At 32.8% G+C, this 18364-nt stretch overlaps 1 long non-coding RNA gene across 1 annotated transcript; it reads left to right on the top strand.

Moving 5' to 3' along the window:
- The first annotated feature begins 11929 nt into the window (after window positions 1–11929).
- Window positions 11930–12648, top strand: LOC143191895 (uncharacterized). The gene is made up of 3 exons (XR_013004665.1): window positions 11930–12121; window positions 12187–12313; window positions 12379–12648. It is a non-coding gene; the product is annotated as an uncharacterized LOC143191895 (long non-coding RNA).
- Window positions 12649–18364: the final 5716 nt, after the last annotated feature.

Raw genomic sequence — 18364 nt, 5'->3', positions numbered from 1 at the left:
GTAACTGTTGATCCGCTATCTCAACGTAATCCAACTGAAGCAACAACACAGATTGTAAATAATAAATAGGCTCGTTATCGGCAACCGAATTCGGTGCCTGTGTAAATATGGAAAACCCATCGAAGATAAATCTCCTCCGTCGGAAGTTGATTCTTTGATAGCGATCGGTGATCGTTTCCTTTCTAATATCGAAAAATACTATCTAGAATAAGTTAAAGATAATTGTAGTCTCATGTATTTTGTAGACATGTGGGAACTTGAATATTTTAGATTATAATTTAGGTCTAGACAAACGAATTTTTAGTAATTCTGTTTTTAATTAATTCAATGTCATGATATAATTACTTTTTTATTCAAAATCCCTCAGATAGGGATGTCGGCCGCCGAGAAAAATATAGATATTCTGATATATCGGTATATCAGAGAAAAAAAACCGATATTTGTTGCAACAGTCAGTAATAATATCGATATAAAGACTGGCAAGTGACCATCTTGGAGATCATCTCAAAAAACATCCGGTCTCAACCAGCCTAGTTACTGGCGTGAATGAAATGTTAAACAATCACAAATACAAATTTACGACCATAACGCCAACCAAGTCAACCAATATCGGCGAACAAAAATATCGATATATCGGTCAACAAAAATATCGACCAAAAATATATCTGTCGATACATCGATATTTCTTAGGCACCTTGCTTGCATGTATACTGATAATTTTTTTCGTTTTAAAAGAAAAGTATACTTCCCATCATTCAGTTATTGAGGTCGGTGAACATCTGCAGTAACAGTTTCATTCGATTTTAGCAACTGGTGATACACTACGACATATTGGTCTCACCATATGCTTAGCAAGACATTATGAATATTTCACTTCTGATAGATAGGAACGGTCATTGTTTGAAGACTAGATCAGATACAATAGAATTTTCGTCCTAAATCCTCTATTCATGCTTAGAATACGACACAGAAAACCATTTTCATGCCAAGCAATGAAACTGCTATGTTGAATCCTTGCCTCTACTTGGATTCTTCTCATCGTATTGTTCATGGCCTGTTAAGCTGTTGGAAAAGTCCTTGGGAGTTTGAGATTATGTTATGTTTTTGCAACTCATTTTATTCACACTTATCTGGTCCTCCAAGCCCTTCTTTGCCATGTACATCAAAATTACCAGTTTTAAATGCTGCTTAACTTGCTAAGTGTTCTTCAAAACAAACAATAAAAGTAATGATGTTGAACAGTGAGAAAATGGGGCACCCACTTGAAATAGAGCTTTCAGAGTCAAATGTTCATGCAATATAAAACTAATACGTTCTTTTGATATGTGATACGATGTTAGCTACCTTACGCAACTTCACTTTTCGATCATTCAAATCAATTTTGTGGATTTTTTTTACGTTTTATGGTGTTATCACGTTTGTAGTCAGCAAGCCAACGGTATTTTGTGGTTTTTGATGGAGCTGAGACCTTATAACGGTTTTAAGAAGCAGTGTTAAATTCAAACACGAAATTGTTTTCGATCCATTGTTTTGAAAATAGCAAAAAGTAGTGTCACTCGTAGCACAACAACTCACAAACTTATGAGTAGAATATCATGAAATCAAAACTCAATCAAATATTATTATAAAGAACTACAAAATCCCGGTGTAAGTGATTCCGTAGTCCAATATCCGTATATTAATCAGACTGATTTGTTAGATGATTTATTATCTGCACTTCATATCAAGTGTACTGGGGTGTGATAAGCTCCATAAAAGAAAATAGGATAATGAGATATGATAACAATGAAATACTTTATTAAAAACATATGTAGTACAAAGTCGGGTTTGTCAATGCCAATTTTTCAAACTCCCCAATATTTCAAGTCAAATTCCCAAGAAAAGTTTGCCACAAATTCCCTCAAAATTAATTTAAGAAATGATAATAAATGTAAGAATTATAACGTTACATTTTTTTTTCATTTTCAAGTACTTCTTAAGTATTTATCTGGATGGGTTAAACTTGACACTGCTGCCCAATTTCTTAACCCTTTTCCTTATTGCCATTAAATCTACTACAGTATCTGTAGTTCAAGCGATGCTTTTGAAAACTGTAGTATTAGCAGTAAAGACATCACAGTTATTATGTTTGGAAACAAGTATTCTCCCACAACGCTTCTAAAGCCAGATACTTTACCCCAATATCATTCACCATCAATGTTTTCTTCATGAAATTCAAACCCATATTGGGTTGGTTGTCTGCGATCACCCGTAACATTTAAAAAAGGATAATTTTATTAATAATACTATTTTATAGAAATCAAACATTGATTGAAGTATGAAGAATACTGGAAATATACATAAAAATCTCCATATTTTCCAAAAACTTGGAATCTCGTAGTCCATCAATAAGAAACCATAAGTAATTGTTTCCATGGTTTACAAATGATTATTGCGATACAATTCTAGAGGAATGTTAAACAATCCAGTAGTCGCTATCAATAAACAATGATTTGAAAAACAGTAATGTATATAATTTTTTTAAATATGTTTTTAAAAGACAGGTATATGAATATTCAGTAATAACTATTAAAAATTCATTTCATCTTCTGTTAGTACTAAATGTTTGTTAAAGTAATAGCCACTTCGATAGACAAATAGTAGTAGAAACTATTTTGTTTAACATGTTTGAGGAATTGAGGTACGTTTTCATCAGATATGTCTTGAATTTCACTGTCTTCGAACTATTTTAATCTTCCACGACGCCAATGGCATCATTGAAAACAAAACCGACAATTGGGACATGGTAGTGCAGTTTTACCATAACTTTCTAAAAATGTTTGTTCATCTTCGATTGCAGAGTAGAAAGAATGTCGAAAAATACACTGAACAATTCTATAATACTAAATGTAAAATAGTTATTTTACGCACAGAAGTGTAAAAACCATCGAATTTAACAGTTTTATATTAATAATCTGAATGTTCATCAATATGCATAGCTGCTCAAAATACATGCAAGTACCTACTAGATATTTTTTCAAGTTCATTTGTTCAAAAACGAAATGGAATGGTGGAAAGTTACCTGAAAGCCATAGTACTATTCAGCACATTATCAACTGAGTGTCACCTTACCTAGAACTCTATTGTCCTCTTTATAATACGAACGTACCCTAGTCTCAAGTTTAATACCCGAATCCCGGCAATATGCGTCGAAAAAAATGTAAACAGGCATAAATAATTAGATTGCGATCGTCCCGTAGGAAACAACAATTTCTTCCTCGTTGTTCGCGGTACGATTGATGTCGTGGCCACCGAATAAATAGCAGAATGAAATGCAGTAGTACGAGTACTCGATTCATAGATGTCCTATCTTGCTTTCGTAGTATTGTGTATTGTTATATGTCATGTAGAAGCCACTAGTTATAACGATTAGTAACTCTGATTAAAAAGTAGAATCTAGAAATCTTGGGGCCTGTAATTAGTTAATATCAGTGTTGCAATTTTAATAAACATTAATAAAAATTTGTTATTGGTCGTATTTGTAATAATATTGTTTTTATTATTATTTAATTATTACGTTGTTACTAGTGATTTGCGACTAACCTACAATTTGTCTTTATGATAACTAAAATCTACGTATATAACTAGAAGGACCCATCGGCTCTATCTCAGTCTCTGGTGAAATAATCTTTAAACATGTCACTGCTGTATTTTTTAACATATGTACCTCACTACAAACACTACACAAGATCAGATGGTTTGATTCTTTTGAGTCTGTGTCCTGTTCTGGTGGTATCCAAAAGCTACAGTATTTCAATATTCTCATGAGAATGGAGTCTTTCCTCATGCCCCCTTGCAATTCTCTTGATTTCTTGACTGACTGTCGGTATCTGAAGGTCTCGATGTAGGTAATTTTTTGGACTTGTATTTTATTTATGTTACTCTTTGCAGAACATACCCATAATTTAACTCCGTATGTCCATATAAGTTTCAGTATTTGCTTATTTCATTAATTTTTATTTTCCAAGCTTGTGTCCAATTATTTATATTGTCACTTGCCTGTTGTAATTTTCCTGAGGGTTCTTCACTATTGTCTCCGACAGCTATAGTCGCAGTATCATCAGCAAATGTAGCCGTCGTAATATTCTCCATTTGTGGTATATCACAAGTATAGAGTAGATAAAGCATTGGTCCCAGTACACTTCCTTGTGGTATACCTGCTTTAGCTTCTTTTATTGCAGAGTAAGCTTCTTCTTGTTTAACTCTAAACTAAACAACACGATTTTAATAGTTCGGTGTGTTGTTTTGGTAACATTTTCTATAGTTTATGAACAAGGCCTTCGTGCCAAGCCTTATCGAAAGCTTGTGCTACATCTAAAAATATAATACTAATACTAATAATGAGCACACTTTACGTTATTCTGTGGACTTGGTCAATTGTTGAATGATTGTTAATAAACCCAAACTGGTATGTTGGTATTAGGTTTTTGCTGTCTAATTGTAATAACATAAAGCTTAAAACTAGCCTCTTAAACGATAGATGAATCGTAATAATTTACTTACAACTTACAATTTTGGTAACATAGATGGTACCATCTATTATAAGAAGTTCATCCAGCAATGAGCTATAGTTTACACAAATTCTCTAGCTTTGGTTCTTTTTAGTGGCTAATAATTTAAATTCAAGACTCATAGGTTTATGGTCCTTTATTGGTAAAATAAAGTTGATTGAAAATTATATTTTAAAATTGTGAATTGAAATGGTAAAAAAACAATTAACAGTTAGATTCAAAACTGATGGGTTTTTTTAACATTTTATTGATAAAGTTGATGGAAAGAGGGTACCCATTACTCAACAATTTCTTATTTTATCGCTATTTATCTCTGTGTATATAGTTCTTCGCTCTTATCTTTTCTTTTACTATATGATATGCGCATGAGACTGTACTAATTTCTTCTAATGTAGCAGTTTTACATAAATAATAGCTAGAAGACAAGCGACATCATCTTCGTATTTAATTATGTTCGAGATAAATGATGTTACATAGCTTTTAAACTATATTATATACGCCATCAATCAGCCAATTTGGACCTATGGGATGTAAGTATGGGTTTGCACTAAAACATCAAAGCAACTAGTGATCCGACGCTGCCAAAAGAAAGTTCTTCGATTAATTAACTTCACGATGACCTCAAAAATTACATAAATCACAGTAACGCGAAAACAATACTGGACAATATGCAGGACTTCAAGATATATATATATATATATATATCCTGTACTAGCTATATCTTGCCTGTATATTGATGCAAATACAACACAAGAGTAGTTTCTTATTAATTTGTAACTTAAGATTGTACTTGTAAGCATTTCTAATGTACAGGGAAAATTCAAAAAATATTTACCGAGGCCTGTTAATCTATAGACCTATTCTATTCTTTAACGTTTTTATCTGAATCCAAACTAATAGTTCGGGATTAGTCCTTAATCTCTTATGTAATATTTTTCCAAAACATTTCGAGACAATTGTTCGAAGGGGCCAATGTCCGATAAATAAAGCACGCCCAGTGAAGCATATCCAATGAAATTTTATGCAATTCCCAATATTTGGAGGATTCTTATTATGCATTGCTCTTTGATATATGTTTGATGGATGTTTCTTGCTCATAACGATTGTTGAATTTGATAATAATAGTGATATTATAGTGATACCTCTAGAAAAATACCTCTTATATTTGATATCAGCGAAATTTAGGTAAAGTCGCAAGCAAGTTGTATTTTTAATAATGGGAAACTATTAGTTCAGGATACAATTGTACAGCCTGGTTACGGACGTGACTGGGATCATTTTCCTTGTCGAATTTTGCACTCTTGCCTAAGAACAATGACAAATATAACGACCAAGCCTCAGCAGGATTCGAACCGTTTCGAGTTATCCCGTGGCCAACCAAGCCGGCATTACCTTTTGTTGTTCTATATTTATAAACTAAAGAGATCTGCTGGGATTCACAAAAATGTTCTTGAATAAACAAACGTTGATCACACATTTCCAAAAATATTTTTGTACGACATTTATCAAGAACTGATAATGGCTATTAATTCTTATTAATCCTTTTCGATAAATAATACCCCAGAGATCATTTATCTTTATTGCAGATAGTATTGTTTACTATATTAAAAATGCTAATTAAATATCTTCAAAAAGGATTGATATGCTACCTAGATAAGAGTTTACTAGCGATTATTTTTCCTTTTCTTATATATAAAAAAAGAAACAGTTAAGAAATGTATTTATTTGATTTAAATTCATCTATTTTTTTTTAGTCGAATTGTTATGTTAGTTATCTTGACCATATGTATCAAAACCTTGTTAAAAACTTATTTTATAACAAAAATACTAAATGATAAGTCTTAAAATTTAAGTGCACTGACACTATTAAGACTATGGCTTAGTTGAAAGATTTAAAATACATAAAGGGATTTATATGACTAATCTGTCATCAGCTTTTTTGCGTTGATTATCTGTCATTTTGTTTAATATAAAGAGTAAAATATACTATCCGAAATTGTCAAACAAAAATAAAACAAATCTATTACCAATTATGACACTCGATCGATGTTACATGGACTGACTGAGAAATACCATCATTTCTATGATATTCTTAATCTTAAGCACCCTTAAATAATATATCTCTTCCTTGACATGGGATCTGAGCAACACAGTAACAAATACTAACAAGACTTTGAAATAAAATTTAACATTTTCCTTTTGTCAAGAAAGACTTGAACTTGAAACAATTTTATGCCCAGCTAGGTTCTGTTTATATATTACCTAGGACGATTGTTTTCAGGTTTTGATTATCTTCCGTATCTAAAAAAACTCTTCTCTGCCTAATATTTATTACATAAAAGCTTAAAGTAAATAAAATACACGTTTGGTTTGTTCTCATTTTTATTTTTGAAAAAACAACTTTTAGAAAGAATTTTGAAAGTATAATCTTAACTTAAGCCGGCTTGGTGGCGCAGTGGTAAAGGCGACAGGACGGTCCACCTACTGTTGCGATAGTCCCGGATTCGAATCTTGCTTGGGCATGGTCGTAAAAACTATTTGTGATTGTTTAATATTTGTGATTATCCTAGGAAAGAGTGCAAAATCCCACAAAGAAAATGATCCCATTCACGACAGTAACCAAGCTGGGTAAGACCGCATGTCCTCTAGGTGATTTCTAAGTTGGTCACTCGCGAGTTGATAGGATTAATGCCGAGGACCGTGGTTCGGAGTCAGCGTTAAACTTTACATCCAATCCAGATAAACCGCTAGTTGGTAAAAGGAAACTTTAAAATATAAAGAAAATACAATAAGACATGCCTGACCCCCTTCATCCAAATCGTATACCACTTTTGATAAAATGAACTTCTTTGTTATACAGTGAAAGGAATAGAAATTTAAATATTGAAACAAATGACAATTGTACATTATAGATTGTATATTTTTCTTCACATGATCCTACATATAAACACATCAACAGAAAATATTGTAGATAATTTTAAAGATTTTTTAAAGGCTTTTGAAAGAGACGCATTGAACAATGCATTAGTTTTATGATTTACTAAAAATCCATCAAAAAGTAGCAGATCTAGGTTCATTAATTTCAAACAAAATCAAATTTCGCAAATACACAACAACATCACTAGATCCGGGTCCATAATCTTTACTAATTATAAACCAGTGAATAATATTTACAAATGCAGTGATTAACTATTAAAATATATATATTCATAAATTTATTAACATGACTGTTATAATATGAAATAATGTGTCATTATATTAAACATTATTATTCTCCATGTATACCCAAAAACTACCTAAACTAAAAATATTCTAATATTCATCAAGAAAATATTAATATTGTGAACTAATTTTGACAAATTTACAAAAAAATCTTGATTTGTCATAGGAGAAATTAAGAAATTGGCAACAAGAAATGAAGAAAGATTCTACCCCCATGTAATCGCTGAAGTGCTGCAACTATTTACACTAAATGAAAAAGAAACACTGAAAAGTGCTAATAACCTTTATTTTACTTTATTAACTGACTTTGAAAAAGGAGGAGGTTCTATGTCCGGTTGTATATATTTTTTTAAAGTATGTTCGCTAATTTCTCCGTCAATTGTGGTACAATTTTCAAAATTCTTTTTATTCGAAATAATGTACATTCGAGGTGGTCCCATTGGAACCAAATCAGGATCTGTTGGAGGCAAAGGGGAGGGGAAATCGAGGGAAACGCTCAAATTTCGAAGTCACGTACAAAGTTTTCACATATTTTTTATCTAAAATAATCATATATTTGTGTATGATGTTATTGCTGAGTTGATGTGACGGAAAATCGGAAGTTGTTCAGTACATAAGCCATTCAGTTTGCTTTTTAGCATATAAGACCTCGTAGAAATGTTGTAGACAACTGCTTCTATGGTGTAATGGTTAAGGCTTTTAGCTCGCCAACGAAGGTTGCGGGTTCGATTCCCGGCGGGAACAATAACTTTTTGTTGTTAATGTTTAGTTAAAACATTTGTCAAATCGCCTAGGCTAGGTAGCGGACCCCGGGACCTGACGCGCTCCTTATTTTCAATCATTGCTTCTTTATTCCTATTTTTCCTCATACGTGCTGCACTTTTAATTAGCCTACCCATTGAAATATTAAATAAAATAACTGACTAATTTACTAAATAAATATCTAACACTAAAAAGAAAACCGACTTCAAAGTAGTCAGTTGGTAGTAGTTAAAATGTTTTTTTTTGTGTTAAATATCATTGTAGAGACAAATTATAAGTAAATCAGCAACGAATAGTAATGATATTCATAAATTTACATTATTATAAAATTAGTGTTATAATAATACATATTGTTTTACAATATTTTAATTTATTTATGAATTTAGACTGTAACTGTAACTATTTTAATACTCAGACCAACTAATCCATCTTAAAAAAGACATTAAAATCGACGAACGCCAACCCCGACCGAACGCCGACATTATTCACCACGTGGGGGTTGCACGCCGGGACCGCCCCTTCACCCTCCGGGGTAGAATGCAACCGAGCCGGCAAACAGCCGTAATTCGGCCTGAAATTCCTTCGACGTCCTCCGCCACCTCACCTATTCCGATTCACGGAATCCACAACAGGTAAAAGGTTCCTATTCAGACCGACAAGAAGGAAATAAAAGCCGACATTATTTCTGCTTGTTTGACTTTTTCGAATGGCTTTGTAATGTGTTCGGGGCGGAAGACCGAGGACGAAACGCACAGGGGATGGTTCTAGATCATCACCGAGATAGGATTGACGCTGTATTCACTTTTATAAGCTCCCTGTGCAATGATGTTTTGCGTAAAAATAGATAAAAAAAGGTCCCAATCGCAGGGTTATATTAATAGGCATCTAAAAACTCTTAATGAAATTAATAATTATTATTTTTATGATTTTTCTTTGAATCTATATCTTACAATAAATAAGTATAATACAATCTTAATTTATTAATATTATTCTATTATACTTGCATCAATATACAAGCAGAATAAGCGTAGGATAAATACATTATTATGCATTGGGCAAATTAAAATTAAATTAGACTACTTATGCTAAAGTTAAAATTAAACATTTATAAACTATACTAATTCTAATAATATAACAATTATATGCTGTAATAATATTGTTTAGTTCTTCTGATTTCTTGCGTCTTGTCTGGTAGCTTTATTCCTTCTATGTTGCAGTGATTTAATAGCCTTATAACATATTTTAAGGCGAAATCTTTAAACATTCTCATATATATATATTAGATTTCTCGATCTACGCGATATTCCTCTTTGGTTACGTAACGACAGGCATTAGTAATTAATAGTTGAAGAACTTTGTTTTGAATTCGTTGATTTACTAGTTTTTTTATATATAACATCTTTATTAGATACGCTTAGTACAATCTTAATTTACAATTAATTTATTACTACTTTTCCTATGTACTTGGAATAATTAACAAGCAAGACGAGTGCGAGAAAATACTTCAGTATGTATTCCTCAATCATAAAATTATAATTATTTATTAATTATTAACTTATAGCTATATTTTACACTAAATGTATACACTTTATATAAGTTCGTATGGTTTTGTTCGTTTCATTCTCCTGACATCCAGCGCGCTGTCCAGCAGTTGTATTGCTTTCACGTTAGAATGATTTAGTAATCTTCTTTCGTGTTTCAAGGCGAAATCTTGGATAACTTCGCAAATCCATTTGATTTCCAGGTCATCGTGCAGTTCTTCATTAGTTACATTGTGATAGGCATTGGTAATCAATCGAAGAACCTTGTTTTGACAGCGCTGTATGACTAACTGATTTGAATTTTTAGTGCAACCCCATAGGTCCAAATTGGCTTTATAATTGTATTATAGATCAACCTCTTTGATTTTAGATCAAGGTGAGAGTATCTTCCGACTAACCAGTATAGTTGTTTTATTTTGGTTCTAATGTGTTTTGCTTTTTGTCTAAGGTGATGCTTCCAATTTAATCTACCGTCAAGATGGATTCCAAGGTATTTAGCTGATTCTGCTTGAGGAATCGGGCATTCATTGAGTGATCGACCTAAAAAGTGATGTGATTTTGACACCGAAAACAAAAATTGTTCTCGACAGCCAAAAAAAATAGAAGAGCAGGATTTGAAGACATTAATCGATAATGATCCGAGTAAAACGCAAGGAGAATATGCAGAATACTTGGGAATAACACAAACAACTATTTCCAACCGCTTCAAGAACATGGGAATGATGAAGCTTGGTTATTTTGTGTCGTAAGAACTGAAGCCAAGAGACATTGAAAGACGTTTTATGATGTGTGAAATGCTGTTTCAACAAACTGACTACCTGCTACCTGCAATGAGACTACCTGCTCGTGCATCAACGGCTAGCATTTAGTAGAATCAGCTTAATGTGGTATACTATGACGTATTAGAACCTAATAAAACCATAGGGTGGGATCGCTATCGACTAAAATTCTTTAGCATGATATTGCTCGACTACATGTTACAAAACTGGTGAAAATACTTGGAAATATCAAAATGGCAAGTGCCATCTCACCCGTCGTATTCCCCAGACCTTACTTCTTCTGATTACTACTTGTTCGTCGTTACTGCGACTCATCACCTGCCTGAGCAGCGCTTGGCTTTTCATAAAGATTCCAACAAATGGGTATCCTAAAATCTTGGACAGTTTCAAAATATAAATGGCTCTTTCCAGATGAAATTCGTAAATTGCCTGGAAGATGGGAAAAAGTAGCGGTTATCGAGAGGATACATTACTCAACAAATATCTCCGGATTTGTCACATGCGCACTATCCTGCATAAAAAATCATAGAAACGAATAAACTATGTTGCCTTCCTTTTCTAATGGCGGTACATCCTTTTAGAGTCGATACATTTTAGAGTCGGTACAGTCGATCAAGTCAAAACAACAAAAAATCTAGTATATTTAGATTTTGTGTTACATTAGTAATTCTATAGTAATAATAATAAAATTGTTGTGTTATTATTGATAGTTTAACATATATTGGTTTTAAAATATGGAAGAACAAGGGTAAGTGCAGAATGTAAGGTTAAATTTTTAAAAGTTATAAAATCCAAACAGCATCAATTTTATTCATAGTGGGGATGTTAGCTACCAAAATGTATATCACATCATTTTCAATGACATCGAATAGGTATCAACATATTTAACAACATATTAAATTAAATGATAACAAGGACAGAGAAGAAAATGGTTAAGTCATTAATGAAGTTTGTCCATCAATAATAGCAAAAAATTGTAGTAACTGGTAATAATTAGACATTTATTTTAAACATAATATATTTTAGTAATGATTAAAATTTTATTTTATAGGTAAGCTGTAGCTAGAAATTGTTGAGAGTGAAAGTCGAAGAATGTGAAATTCAGAGAATTAGAGAAGAAGAAACATTTTGGACAACATTTTACTAAGATGTAAGAACACTGTACAGAGATACTACAAAATAACTAAATTTGTTAAAAAATCCAGACCTGCATCAACAACACCCTAATGATCTAATGACGGACAAGGAAAAGAAAATGCATTTTTATGTAAATAAACTATAGTTTTGTAAAAATTATATTGTTATATAGTATTGACTGGAGTTTTCTTTCAGCAAAAAAGTACCATCATCCATTCATCTTGGGCTAGTAAAGGTACAATATGTTAACCGAAAGCTCGAGGTAATCAATTCATTAATGGGGTTTGTGGATCAAGAATAATAACAAAAATTGTAGTAACTGGTAATAATTAGACATTTATTTTAAACATAATATATTTTAGTAATGATTTAAATTTTATTTTACAGGTAAGCTGTAGCTAGAATTTGTTGAGAGTGAAAGTCGAAGAATGTGAAATTCAGAGATTTAGAGAAGAAGAAATATTTTGGACAACATTTTACTAAGATGTAAGAACACTGTACAGAGATACTACAAAATAACTAAATTTGTTAAAAAATCCAGACCTGCATCAACAACACCCTAATGATCTAATGACGAACAAAGAAAAGAAAAGGCATTTTTATGTAAATAAACTATAGTTTTGTAAAAATAATATTGTTATATAGTATTGACTGGAGTTTTCTTTCAGCAAAAAAGTACTATCATTCATTCATCTTGGGCTAGTAAAGGTACAATATGTTAACCGAAAGCTCGAGGTAATCAATTCATTAATGGGGTTTGTGGATCAAGAATAGTAGCAAAAATTGCAGTAGCGATCATGATGATCATATTTGAATATTTTTAGGAGAATTTCACTGCTTTCGTATATAGTTTGGTTTTAACTATATTGGCTGGGTTTGATCTAAACGATTTTGGTGTTTTTTATGGTAATGTTTATATGGTTCTGGCAGTTCTTGTTAAATGTTAAATTATGTAAATTAATTTAAATATGACGTTTTTATAAATATAGACAGGCATATAGACATTATTCTTTTTGTTTCATTTTATTCAGTAATTTTTTAAATAAAATGCGTTATTTCAAAAAATTTTCGATGATTATTTCCCTCCTTTTATATAGTTTCAACATTAAATCAATTATTTATAAAATGTGTATGTATTTATTTATAAAAATCATTTACACTTAAAAAAGGAGTAAGTAAATGAAGCTGTATTACGCATGCGCCAAATCCGGAGATATTTGTTGAGTAACGTATCCTGTTATCGAGTGGCAATAATAAATAAATCATTTAAAATGAATTAAATTATATTACATCCGTACAAATATAATTTATTAAATAATTTAAATAAAAAAAGCTTCTTGCTATTTACTAAACAGTCGTCCCTGTCTGAAAACAAGTGAAACAATCGACACGCGACATATACATAAACTAAACCGCTCTTCAGTCAAAACCAAGACGCAGTTAGATAGGGAGCAACAGGATGGTGATAAAAAAAACGGCGCTCGAAGAAAACACACAGTCGCAGAGCCGGAAAAGTCGGTCGGGAAACAATTCCGCTCTGCATCGGGCCAGTTTCCCATACAAGGCCGGGGAAACGAATCTCGGCGGCGGTGACGTCATCGCCGAGCCAGACACGCGATGCGAAAACTATGTGAAAAACGGACATGCCAAATCTCTGTTTACTGGACCCGATCGACTCGGTGTCCGATACACTATGACATTGAAAAATTCCGAATAAAAAAAAATAAAACAAAATTCCGTCTGGTCCACCGCAGACACGATACGGACTACGAGACCGTAGAGTTCGATAGCGGGAAGAGAATTTACTAGCTTTTGGGTTCTATTGTACTAAGTTGAGATCTTCGATTTATTCTGCTGAACTAGTGGAGCTACTAATTGGTAACCGTGATGATTTTTCGTGGTTGTTTTCATCAATCTGATGCTTCAAAACTTCCAGTAGGCGCACTAAATATTTCTAAAAATCATTTTTACTTAACAGGAATCAAACACTCAAATATACTGCTGCGAAATAACAACACACTTTTCCTATTAACCTCTAAATATAAAAAATCATGTCAAATATGGAAAAAGACAGTAGAATATTAGGCCATTAAATTAGTTTTAAAGGATTTTTTAAACTCTTTTATGCATAACTCTTTACCGACTTCTAAAAAGGAGGAGGTTCTATGTTCGGCCGTATATATATATATATATATATATATATATATATATATATATATATATATATATATATATATATATATGTATATATATATATATATATATATATATATATATATATATATATACATATATACTATTTAATGTATGTTCGCCGATTTCTCCAAAATCATCGTCAAATGTCAGCCAATTTTCGGAATGTTTTTATTCGAAAAAGTGCACTTCCGAAGTGGTCCCATTGAACCCAAATCAGGAATTATTGGGGGAAGGGGGGAAATCGAAGGAAACGTTCAAATTTCAAAGGCATGTATAAAGTTTTCACATATTTTTTATCTAAAACTAGCGACCCGCCCCGGCTTCGCACGGGTGCAATGCTAATACTAAATTAAATACACTACAGAAAAAATATGAACGTTGTATATAAAAACATAGCGGCCCGCTCCGACTTTGCACGGGCATAAAATATATATGCCTATGTCACTCAATGAAAACATGATTAAAATCGATCCAGTATTTTTGGTTCATTCATTACTGCCCTTGGCCTGCACGCATTAAATTTGGAGTAAAACAATTCCTCTTCCCCTATACTTACTATGAAGATTTCCCGCTATCTTTGGAATATCTAAATTCATACAATTTTTATTACATTACACATTTTTAAACGCAAATTTTAAATTTGTAATATCTCCGAAAATATTTGTTTAATTTACATGCTGTAAGGAACCATATTGATCTATATTAATTGCACACTGTATTTAAGGTACTTAATTCGATAAGGATTAATGCCGTATTGCTTAAAATAGCTTCGTAAATAAGCCATTTTCTCACGTAAAAAGTAAACAATAAAAATGGTTAATGTGGGTTATCCCTAAAAGATAAACAAATATCATCGCGGACTTTTTTGTAGACCTTTTTATGGTGTACAATACTGTAGTACATTAATTTGATCTAACTCGTAGGGTTAGGCAGCGTTTTTGCTAATTGTTAAATAAGCCTAAAAAAATAGGTTAATTTACGACATCACGTTAGAAACCTCTAAAATTAGCAATGTTGCCTTAGTATATTATGCATGTATTATACATATAAACCTTCCTCTTGAATCACTCTATCTATTGAAAAAAACCGCATCAAAATCCGTTGCGTAATTTTAAAGATTTAAGCGCACATAGGGATATAGGGACAAAAAAGGCGACTTTGTTTTATACTATGTAATGATAATGAGATGTTTGTGTGTAATGTTATTGTTGAGCTGATGTGACGTAACATCGGAAGTCGTTCAGTGCAAAAGCCATTCAGTTTGCTTTTTAAGCACTAACTATAGCATATAAGACCTTGTAACAAATATTGTAGACAACCGCTTCTATGCTGTAATGATTAAAGAACTTGGGAGAGGTGGCGGGTTAGATTCCCGACGGGGACAGTAACTTTTTGTTGTTGTTTAGTTAGAACATTTGTCAAATCACCTAGGTTAGGTAGCGGAGCCCGTAGCATAAAGCGCTCCTGATTTTCAACCATTGTTTCTTTATTCTTATATTTCCTCGTAACGCCTTGAAACACAAAGAAGGATTACTAAATGATACTAACGTGGAGGGCAATAGAAAAAGTGCAAGTGGCAGTCAACAAAATCTACAAATGGACAAAAGATTGGAAAATTCAACTTAATAACTCCAAATCTGTCCACGTTAATTTTGCATTAAGGCGAAATAATAAAAACTTAATTATATCACTCAATGGATGCCCGATTCCTCAAGCAGAATCAGTAAAATACCTTGGAATCCATCTTGACGGTAGATTAAATTGGAAGCATCACGTTAGACAAAAAGCAAAACACATTAGAACCAAAATAAAACAACTATACTGGTTAGTCGGAAGATACTCTCACCTTGATCTAAAATCAAAGAGGTTGATCTATAATACAATTATAAAGCCAATTTGGACCTATGGGGTTGCACTAAAAATTCAAATCAGTTAGTCATACAGCGCTGTCAAAACAAGGTTCTTCGATTGATTACCAATGCCTATCACAATGTAACTAATGAAGAACTGCACGATGACCTGGAAATCAAATGGATTTGCGAAGTTATCCAAGATTTCGCCTTGAAACACGAAAGAAGATTACTAAATCATTCTAACGTGGAAGCGATACAACTGCTGGACAGCGCACAGGATCTCAGGAGATTGAAACGAACAAAACCATAGGAACTTGTGTGAACATTTAGTGTGTATTATTAGTGTAAACTATAGCTATAAGTTAATAATTAATAAATAATTATAATTTCGTAATTGAGGAATACATACTGATGTATTTTCTCGCACTCGTCTTGCTTGTTAATTAATTCAAGTACATAGGAAAAGTAGTAATAAATTAATTGTAAATTAAAATTGTATTAAGTGTATCTAATGAAGATGTTATAAAAATGAAAAAAAAATTCCTCGTACGGGCTGCAACTTTAGTTGGCCTACCCATTGTAATGTTAAATAAAATATCTACGAAATTTATTGAGTAAATATCTAACACTAAAAATAGAGAAATAAAATACTTAAAGAAAAAACAGACTTCAAAAAATAAATAAGGAACTCACTAAAAATTTTAAAATAATCAAACTAAGATTTTTAACAGTCGAATAGCTCGAAAAGAACCAAAAATAATATATATGAAGCTGATGAGGCATTGCAATATGAGATGGCTCATTAATTAACAAGTTGTTTAAATTAATTAATTACTGCAATAAACTTAACTCTGCTGCCACTCTTATTTTCAAACGCGTATTTCTCGAAAATATGTTTTTCGAATTTATGTATATTCTAGCTCTTAGAATTCTTATCTAATCGTTATAAAATTGTACGGATAGCTTCTTTATATATATAGCTTCTCTGTAAACTATCTAGATGTAAATGCAAAAATCACCAGACGAACTAATCAGCTGCAAACAAACCAATTCAAACTAATCCTCAGTTTTGCCTATTTAAGTTAAAGCTCTATATAATACTCTATAGCAGTGTTTCCCAATTGCCGGGTCGCGACCACAGTTGACTGATAGTAAGTTGGTATAGCCAAACAAGTTCTAATATTGATTCCAACAAACAGAGGCACGATGAACAGGTAAATGAATCTTTAAAAAAGAAAAAGGGGTCATTTTTTATACATATATTTTAAAGTCTCCTTTTACCAATTAGGGGTTAATCTGGACTGGACCTACAGTTTATCGTGGGCTCCGAACCACGGTCCTAGACATTAAGCCTACCGACTGGCGAGTGACCAACTTTAGAAATCATCCCAGAAGACATCCGGCCTTGCCCAGTTTGGTTACTGGCGTGACTGGGATCATGTTCCTTGTCGGATTTTACTGTCTTGCCTAGGACAATCACAAATATTAAAACATCGCAAACATAAATTTACGACCATGCCATAACAGTAGGAGGACCGTCCTGTCGCCTTTACCACTGCGTCCAAAAAGGTCATTGGGTCAAGGGCTATTATGTGTATAAATGTGTATTATTTTACCTAATCAGCTTGGGTTTAGAAGTATTCACTGAACAGGCGGGACAACGTGAATAACAACAAAACAACAAAACACTGCTCTATGGTTTGAACATGACAAGGTCTGTCGGATGTGCTAGTATTTTATACATTTTTCTCAATAAATGTCTTTTTAAAGTGAATAAAATGATCACAATATATGTAAACACTACCAAGTAAAATTAAACTTTATTGGCTTAGTAATTTCAGTAATAATGGGAAATAATATCGGAAGATCGCGGCGGACATCTTAATTAGTCATTTACAACGTAAACTATCAGTGACTAATGCTATGACAACCACATCCGACTCTTCCACTGATTCAAAGCTGTCTCCATACCAGAGCGTTCCGTGACGGGCCGATCTTTCCGACTAAACGGGCATGATTCACGCGTGGCCTGCGGTTGTCGCGAGACAAAACCGCTCCGAAGGAAGGAAGTGAACGCGGCCAACCCGGCTCGACGGACCGTCGATCTTATTTTAGCCTCGTCTCAGCTGTCTAGCTCGCGAAAAAAATAAACAGCGCGAATGTTTCCCGAAAATATTCTGGCACCGTTCCGGTAGGAACAACGCAGCCGGCATTTCGACAACCTCCCGCAGGAATAGTTGCTTTCTCATGGGAATCGAGTTTTGCTATTATGATGATGAGGTCACTGGAAGTTTCCAGTCATGGAAACGATTGGTAGGTAGTAC

Source organism: Rhynchophorus ferrugineus, unplaced genomic scaffold, assembly GCF_030347505.1.
Source record: "Rhynchophorus ferrugineus isolate W39M unplaced genomic scaffold, kcgeb_rfMv2 rfM2, whole genome shotgun sequence".
In the NCBI taxonomy this organism is placed as follows: domain Eukaryota; kingdom Metazoa; phylum Arthropoda; class Insecta; order Coleoptera; family Curculionidae; genus Rhynchophorus; species Rhynchophorus ferrugineus.
The sequence above is the reverse complement of the archived record's forward strand: the minus strand, read 5'-3'. Positions and strand labels throughout refer to the sequence as shown.